Source organism: Amblyomma maculatum, chromosome 9 (assembly GCF_055883805.1).
Source record: "Amblyomma maculatum isolate TAMU_Amacu chromosome 9, ASM5588380v1, whole genome shotgun sequence".
Classification (NCBI taxonomy): domain Eukaryota; kingdom Metazoa; phylum Arthropoda; class Arachnida; order Ixodida; family Ixodidae; genus Amblyomma; species Amblyomma maculatum.
The window spans coordinates 122881223-122890395 of record NC_139352.1 but is presented as its reverse complement, the minus strand read 5'-3'; positions in this window follow the sequence as shown (position 1 = coordinate 122890395).

The following is a 9173-nucleotide window of genomic DNA, read 5'->3' as shown; positions in this document are numbered from 1 at the left end:
CTTGTCTTCCTGAACGCAGTGCGAACAAGGTCAATGTACAACTGGTCGCGCAACTTGGAAGAAAACGCGTGCAGCTGCCCACTGCCAGCGGCATCAACTCGATGATGAGACCTGGGGCCCGATCCTCGATATTCGCCTTCCCCTGGCGGCGCCATATTGTCTTTCTGATTGGCTCAGAAAAGAGTCACGTGCTTCAAACTTGTGGCGCGAAACCATCAGTTGAGGCAAGCACTTTTAGCGGTTACGTCAAAATGACGTAGCCGTGAAAATTGATTTCAACCGGAGCTATCCTTGTTGCCTGGATGACAAATACGAATGATTTTGGAGTGGAAGCAAAGTTACTGATGGTGGTTTGGAGAACACTTACGCTCGATTAACCAATGTGATGAAAATAATGGCATATGGGAAGGAGCGGATGCTCAAATTTGATTGGCTGGAGCTATGTCACGTGAAACACGTGATACGCAAGCATATTTAGATTACGTCAAATTGACGCGTCATGACGTAACTGACGTGCCGCCATTACCGAAAATGCTGACGTTTGGCCGCCATAATTTCGCCGAGTGGCGAGGTGCCCGAATTATGCTAATGAGACTATGGCGACAGGCAAGCTGATTTATGCAGCCGTTAGCCTACCGTAGTTTCTTAGCTTGTTATTAAAAGTAAAAGGATAACTTTATATACACCTTGTATGGCTTTTTAAACGGAATAGAAAGGCAAATTATGAGCGCGTATGAAATAAAGGACGTTTGAGACAATCTCTAATGGGGCAGAAGCGTGCGGCCGCGTGACGGCGCTAACTGCTTTCTTATTTCAAACCCTTTCTTCCATGGTAAGAAATTATTGGTCTGCGCGGTTATAATAACCCAGCAATGGCGGCGGCCATGGAGGGAGGTACGCTTACGAGTGGTCTTCGTGCAGTTCGTCGTCTGCAAGTAGTGATCGAGGATTTGCAGCAGCACAGCAATGCTGTCAAATTGCCTTGAAAGATAGCTCGTCAGTACAGTCAGATCTGAGGAGTGTAGTGTGGCGGCTTTGCAAACTCCGAGGCGAGAATTGCTCTGCGCTCGGGTGTTTCGGGTGGAATCGGCAGTGGTGAACGCCTCTGATGTAGGATGGCACGAAATGTATTCGTTCGGCCGAGCAACGAGCTCCTGGAATGTGTCGGGCTTCTCGATGGGTGTCGGCCAGCAAGGCAACACAGTCAATCTGCTGGAAATGCTGCAGCACGTCGAGCATCATAGAGGTAAGCGCAATAGGAAAACCTGCAAAGGTGACTGTTCATACAGCGTCATTCGCATTCAAGTTGTGCGCAGGCGGGAAATGACTGAAGATTAAAGGAATACTTACAGGACGCATGCGGCGAAAAAAAAAAAAAAAAAAAAAAAACTGAGTGTGCTCGTAGTTGTCAAGATTTCTTGGCTAATGGTTTCGACGACCGAGAAAGGAAAGTAATGTGAAATCGCCTGATATAAGTCGTTCCTTTAGTTGCAAAATAGAAAAAAGTTAACCTTCGCACTACAATTTCCGCCACCAACCCGTCTTTACCTGTTACGGAAATGGTTCACTTAGGTATTGCACTGACCATTTCTTGCATTCATAGATTACACTTTACCGCAGCTTAGCTTGCAGCATTGATGATTTTGAATGTTCCTGTGCCATGCGTGTTTGATATTTTATTCGCATATAATTTAGGCACTAAACATTTGCAGGTGATCGTGTGGACCTTGTGCAGCCATTGCAGCACTTCCGATCCGAGTCATCATGTGGGCGAGAAGTCCTGGGGCCATATTCAACATCATTAACCTCTCTGCTAGGCTTGTATAATCTGGGAGGCCACGCCTTGTCCCTGGACGGCCACATCAGATGTGAAGTGCTATGCAGATGGACAGCTCTTTTTGAAGATCGTTACAGCTTGTAGTGTGTGCAGATCACATGACATTGACGCCACCTGCAAATGGTAATCGCAGCAGGAACATCGACAAGTACAAGGAAGAGGACATGCAACATTTATATTAAATCGGAATGGAACAACTTGATCACCTGCACTTGAGATTTTCACTCGCTGTCATGATTTTTATATATGCCACAAGTGATCAATGTCACTTTGAGTCACTTTGGGACGTTAAACCCCACAAACCAAACCAAACCTTTCTTTGGTGCTATAATTTTTTGTCTACCATCTGTAGACATACTGAGTGTATTCTACAAGTGCTGTGGCCCTCGCTGAGAGCTGTCATTCTTTGTTGTATACTTTGCTTTTTTGTGTTCTGCTTAAACTCAGTGTGCATTTTATTAAGTGCTTCATGTCAATGAAACGCAGGAAGGTACAAAAACGTTCTCCTTCTACCTCCAGAAGTGCCATTCTGAGTAGGACGTGCGTGCACATATAGTTCACAATTCACTTTGGTGTTTGTGGCAAGCAAGCAGTCTGCGACATACTACTTCAGTGAGAATATTTGACATACGTGTACCCTGGTGGATGTGTCTGCAGTCGTTTACCATAGCAGAGTCCATTTCGTTACACCTATCTTGTGTGCTACTAGGGTGAAACGTGAGGTGCCCACTGTGTTTTTCCACAAACTGCAGAGTGAAGTGAGCTGTGCTTCTTTGTATTTGGTTGCCTTTATGCTTGTTTTCTATTGCTTCCTTCATATGCTGAACGTAGATGAACAGCAATCAACTAGTTTTCCCAAGGCTAATCTGTGCATCTATTTGGTGGTCATTGTCTTTCATTGTTGTATGCACGAAAAATGAGGGCCCCGCCAACTTGTCAACCCATTTTGGCAATTTTAGATTCCACTTTTGCAAAATTTGCCATTTTCACTTTGCACTGCAATTACCGATGCTTTTTAGTCATGTTAATCAAGATCCCAGATAACCTGTTTAACCTCTGCATCATTTGTGTGGCTCGGCTATCAATGAACATTTTTGTATTCATTTTTTTTTACAAAGGCAACTATTGACTTCTCTGTTTTGTTACTAGGTGATATTGATGTGCATGTGTACCCACTGGCAAAAGTTCTTGAAGGTGGCTTCGCAGGGGAAAGAATGCATTCATTTGTGTACGAGATAAATTTCTTGACATTTCATGTTCACTATATAACCCATAGTCACAATAATGATGCACAAGCGCAGGAATGAAATAAAATCTTTTTGATAAGATTGTCCTTCATAAATTTTTGACTGCAGCTCTACAAAATGCTTTGCTCCTTTTGTACATTGCTACATATCTTGTTCCATAAAATATCTCCCTCCATGATAGCGTTGTGTGTAGACCTTCCATACCCCTATTATGAGGCTGCTATCTGGGCCAGTTGCTTCTTGACACATTCTTGCTGCTGCCACATGCCCTCCGGCACTCACATATGTTAAAGGAGGGTTGGTAAAGCTCACATATTCATGCTCTAAGCCACTGAAGCATGGCTTCATCACTCGAGATGTTTATCGAATGATTGCAGCTGTGTATAACTGCTTCATTATTTTTTTTTCTGTTAGTTGCTTTTGTAGCCTTATCTTCATTGTTCTTTGTGAGCTTTAAATTGAGAATTTTAAGGAAGGGGCAGACATTTTATGCCAATCACTTTCATCTCATTTATGTGGAAGCACTTTCAAGGACACTTTTGTTTCATCATCACTTTTCAACATTTTGTACCATTGTGCTAGTACTGAGTTGTATAACTTTTTGCTCTCATAAGTGACAGCTGCACTAGTTTCACTTACACCTATCCTATTGTCACATTTGTTTTCTACGTTATCTAGTATCCCTATGCTTTCCTATTATATCAGCTTCAGCAATCCTCTCTGCATTTAACCCTCAGAATGTGTTCCATATTTTGCACGTCTGCTATGTGTACAGCCTAAATTGAACACCACAATATATTGTTAAGATTGCATTCAAAAGATAACTTCCTGAAGGTACAATCCTATTGAACACAGTAGACGTCATACTATCCATAAGTGAGCCATTCTTTTTCATGATGTATTGAAGAATTTGTGAACAAAGCGATTTCATTTTATCTTGACCACATTCTTCTGTTGTTTCTGTGGTACAGCCTCTGCCACAGCTACATCTATAACTTGGCTGTTGGCACCGTGGTCAAATGTCTTGCGAGCCAGCAGAGCCTAATGTAGCGTAGATGTTCAGCTATTGGCTTCTTGCTTTTTTTTTTGATGCAGCAACATTAAAGCCTCTTTTCTGCACAAAATGTGACGTTGTGAGGGGAAAATCTTGGGCACATTTCAGACAGGTGACATGGCCGAGTACTCAATGTGATGTCTCTGGCTTCACCTTTGAGATGAATGTGTGAGGTGATAAACCTTGCAGGATCTTTGGATAATAAGACAGGCAACCCTTAGGCCATGGAAACGCATCCGTACAGCTCGGTTACAGTGGGCTTTATAGGTATCTAGACAAGTGGTCTTCCACATAATTGGATAACTTACAGGTATACGCTACTGATATGTATCATAGAATAAATACTAGGTGTTAGCAGTAGCAAAGTCGATTCACACGAATGAGAGTCTGCAGACAGGAGCCATAAAAGCTGTTGTGTCATAGCGGTAAATGCTGAGCTTGCGTGTCCCCACAATTGTTTTTAGAGCATGAAGTTTTCAAGTGCTGTGCTGGTTTGCCTGATAGCCGTCACATTGAGTGACTTGCTGAAATAATGCTTAAGGCTTGTCTTCCTGAGACAAACATTTCTGCTTTTTGGTAGACTGCATAAAGGGAGCATTCTAGGTGTGGCAGGCATTTATGCACAGATAAAATCATTCTTACACACACTATAACTACCTTTGCCCTGTCCATAACAGAATCAGGGAATACTTGCTCTGTCGCAGGTGCCGACTGCCATTTAAATGGCGAGTTCCATATTTATTTATTTATTTGCAAGTACTGTTAGCCCTTCCGGGCTGTTACAGGGTGGGTAATGTACATTTAGGCGGCCCAACAAATTTCCAACTCTTTATCAAAAGTTTTAAAGAACAAGTTTTTTCAAATACGCTTCGGTCAAGGTTGTTTCATTCAATGATTGTTTTAGGCAGAAACGAAAATTTAAATACATCAACTCTTGGCACATACGACATCACTTTGATACTGGTAATACTGCGGAACGCATAGCATCCCTTGACTGTAGTTGCAGCCTAGTGGTTTGAGCATTTGGGGACCAATCCTCAGTGGTGTTGGGTACTCTTTGGTAAAACAGTGGGTGCTTGCTTTGCTGGTGCTGGGGTTATCTTGGGCCAAACACTTGGAGAATGGGTTTTTGACCCTATCTTGTGTTCCCTTGCTTTGTATAACTAATTTCTCTTCTTTGGTTTCCAAGGCCGTGCCACCTTTCAGATATGGCGATGAGCTGTACAAGTACAATACTGTAATTACTTGAATGTGACAGCCTTTCATTTTTTAGGCTGTGTATTGTAGAGTGTGGAGTGCTGTAAATAAATTTTGTATTGTTTTGTAATTTTGTATTGCAGAGAGCCGGGGATAGCCGGGGCCCGATCCTCGACATTCGCCTTTTCGGCCATGTTGTGACGTACCCGTGACGTGTAAATTGGGGCGGTGCTAAATCGCGTGTACACAGAAATTGATGACGAAATTTAAAAAACAGGGAAAAAAGTTACAAAAAATTAACGCCGTCGTCTGCTACTTGGCGCCGATTACAAAAATGCCAACGCTGCGATGCCGAGAAGCTGAAGGGTCGGTGCGAACCGTGTTTACGCTGCAGGGTAAGGCTGAGGAGATAGTGAGATACTTACGTATACATTGCGGCTGTACTGTACTATTAGTTACGGTCGTTGCGACCACAGTGAATCATAGTACACACGCTGTCGGACGTCCAGCAGCAGCTAGGCTGAGCGAACGGCGGTACTCGACGCAAACCCCACAAACAGCCGGTCGTCAAGTGTGAGCGATGCCTGACTTGAGATGCGTGCATGTGGTTAGCTGTGCGTAAGTTTCATTTATGGACTTAGTCACGCAAAGAAATCGGCGAGTATCAGGATCGAGCTTTGCACATTCACTTCTCAGCTAGTGGGTATAAAGAAGTTGTTTACGAATACTGAGAATTGGAAGCGTCCAGCAGATTTTCGGGCTGCAGTTGCCACTAGAGAAGAGACACACCTGTTCGACAACAACGCTGACCTTCTCAAGGTATCACTGCCGTTGGAAACTGCCTGCGGCAGCCCACCGTTTCCATCATGTTAAGTCTGTTACGGCTACGTGTCGGCTTCAGTGGCGTAGCGTGCGGATATCGGCCCGGTGAAGCGGCGTAGTGAAAACACGCATAGTGGAGAGCTCGATTAGGCCATATACCTGGCGATCTTAGCCTGCGCTGACATCGGACCACCTTTAGGATGGAATTAACACGCTGGCGTGTTAATTCCATCGAAATGCGATCGTCGTGACTGGGCTACGCACATACTGCGGGTCAGAGCCGGCGTCTGCATGGTTACACTTTTTATTGAGCCATCGCGGCGGGGACGTTTTCACGCAGCCGCAAAAATAAGCAGATAAGATTTTCTGGCAGCAATGAAAATGCAATAAAAAGTGTAACCATGCAGATGCCCACTGGCAGCAACGGGTTAGCTTTCACGCTGATGGCATTTAATGTGCCCTGAATTAGACGTACATAGCACGTTGTATGCACATTTCACCGCATGCAGAGTGTCACTGTGTTGTGGCAGATGTATTAATTATCTCGTTAAAATGAAATAAAATATCTGTCGGTATTATTGTCCTTGGTTTCTGAGCATGTTGCATAAAAACATTTTATAAAAGTAGCAACACTGCTCGTCTGATGCAGGTACACATCACACCACAATGTCACAAGTGAAACAAAATTTGTCAGGTACAGCCTGTTCCTTTGCTACTGTTTACCAGTTTTGCACTTGCAATAGCATCTGGCACTTTCTTTCAGTGCAGCAAGATTCTTCAGAGGAGAGAAGGGTGAAGAGGTCAGCTAGAGAAATGCCTTCACTTTTTTTATTTGACGCTCAGGAAGTGAAGGAACAGACATGAAGAGTGAATATGATATATGATGCCTAATTACAATGAGCTAGATGCAGTATGGAAACCATTTTCTTGAAGCAATTGTCATTGAATGTAGCATTCATGCACACATTAACCAGTGCACATGCTACACAAAGCCCGAACCTGTCTCTGAGTGAAGCATGGGAGCCAAAGGGGAAAACAAGCGTGACTTTAAGGACACCGTAAGTAAAAAGTAACAGCAACAAAAAAGGAAAACAGAAGTATGCACAGGGACAATATTAGACAAAAAGAAACATGAATTGCAAGGCTGATGTGGCCTGCAGTACATTATTTTTAGGAGAGACAGCAACGCAATCGGGTGGTGTTCTGGATTTTTTGGCAAAGGGTCATTATTGCCAGGTGATAATACTGTATGATTTGTATTGGCTTTGCCATCCCCTGTGTGCTCTTCCAGCAATGCATAATGTCCAACGTGCAACTAACATCCACTCTCTACACTCTGACTCAAAAACATGCTCAAATGAACCTCACCTGAATACGGGCATAAATATGGGAATAAAGCATGGAATTTACTTTTTCGATATTCTGATTGCATATCATTGGAAAACTAAACGTGATGGCTTGTTTAAATGAGCGTATGATTTGCAGCTAGTGTGTCTTGTATGCATGGTTTTTCCAACAGGTTGCAGTATAGCTTCTGTCCTTTATTTTGGCAAAACATGCACACTTTAAGAGGCCTGCTACTCACGCAACACATTCCCTGTAGCTTTAAACAGCTCGCCATTGACTAACAATTGGTGTATTATTTGCTTTCGGTACTTTTTGGCATTTTTTTTACATGCACCTGACATCAAGCCTTGCTTATAAGAAAAATGAAAATTACAATATACAAAACAATACAAAATTCATTTACAGCACTCCACACTCTACAATACACAGCCTAAAAAATGAAAGGCTGTCACATTCAAGTAATTACAGTATTGTACTTGTACAGCTCATCGCCATATCTGAAAGGTGGCACGGCCTTGGAAACCAAAGAAGAGAAATTAGTTATACAAAGCAAGGGAACACAAGATAGGGTCAAAAACCCATTCTCCAAGTGTTTGGCCCAAGATAACCCCAGCACCAGCAAAGCAAGCACCCACTGTTTTACCAAAGAGTACCCAACACCACTGAGGATTGGTCCCCAAATGCTCAAACCACTAGGCTGCAACTACAGTCAAGGGATGCTATGCGTTCCGCAGTATTACCAGTATCAAAGTGATGTCGTATGTGCCAAGAGTTGATGTATTTAAATTTTCGTTTCTGCCTAAAACAATCATTGAATGAAACAACCTTGACCGAAGCGTATTTGAAAAAACTTGTTCTTTAAAACTTTTGATAAAGAGTTGGAAATTTGTTGGGCCGCCTAAATGTACATTACCCACCCTGTAACAGCCCGGAAGGGCTAACAGTACTTGCAAATAAATAAATAAATATGGAACTCGCCATTTAAATGGCAGTCGGCACCTGCGACAGAGCAAGTATTCCCTGATTCTGTTATGGACAGGGCAAAGGTAGTTATAGTGTGTGTAAGAATGATTTTATCTGTGCATAAATGCCTGCCACACCTAGAATGCTCCCTTTATGCAGTCTACCAAAAAGCAGAAATGTTTGTCTCAGGAAGACAAGCCTTAAGCATTATTTCAGCAAGTCACTCAATGTGACGGCTATCAGGCAAACCAGCACAGCACTTGAAAACTTCATGCTCTAAAAACAATTGTGGGGACACGCAAGCTCAGCATTTACCGCTATGACACAACAGCTTTTATGGCTCCTGTCTGCAGACTCTCATTCGTGTGAATCGACTTTGCTACTGCTAACACCTAGTATTTATTCTATGATACATATCAGTAGCGTATACCTGTAAGTTATCCAATTATGTGGAAGACCACTTGTCTAGATACCTATAAAGCCCACTGTAACCGAGCTGTACGGATGCGTTTCCATGGCCTAAGGGTTGCCTGTCTTATTATCCAAAGATCCTGCAAGGTTTATCACCTCACACATTCATCTCAAAGGTGAAGCCAGAGACATCACATTGAGTACTCGGCCATGTCACCTGTCTGAAATGTGCCCAAGATTTTCCCCTCACAACGTCACATTTTGTGCAGAAAAGAGGCTTTAACGTTGCTGCATC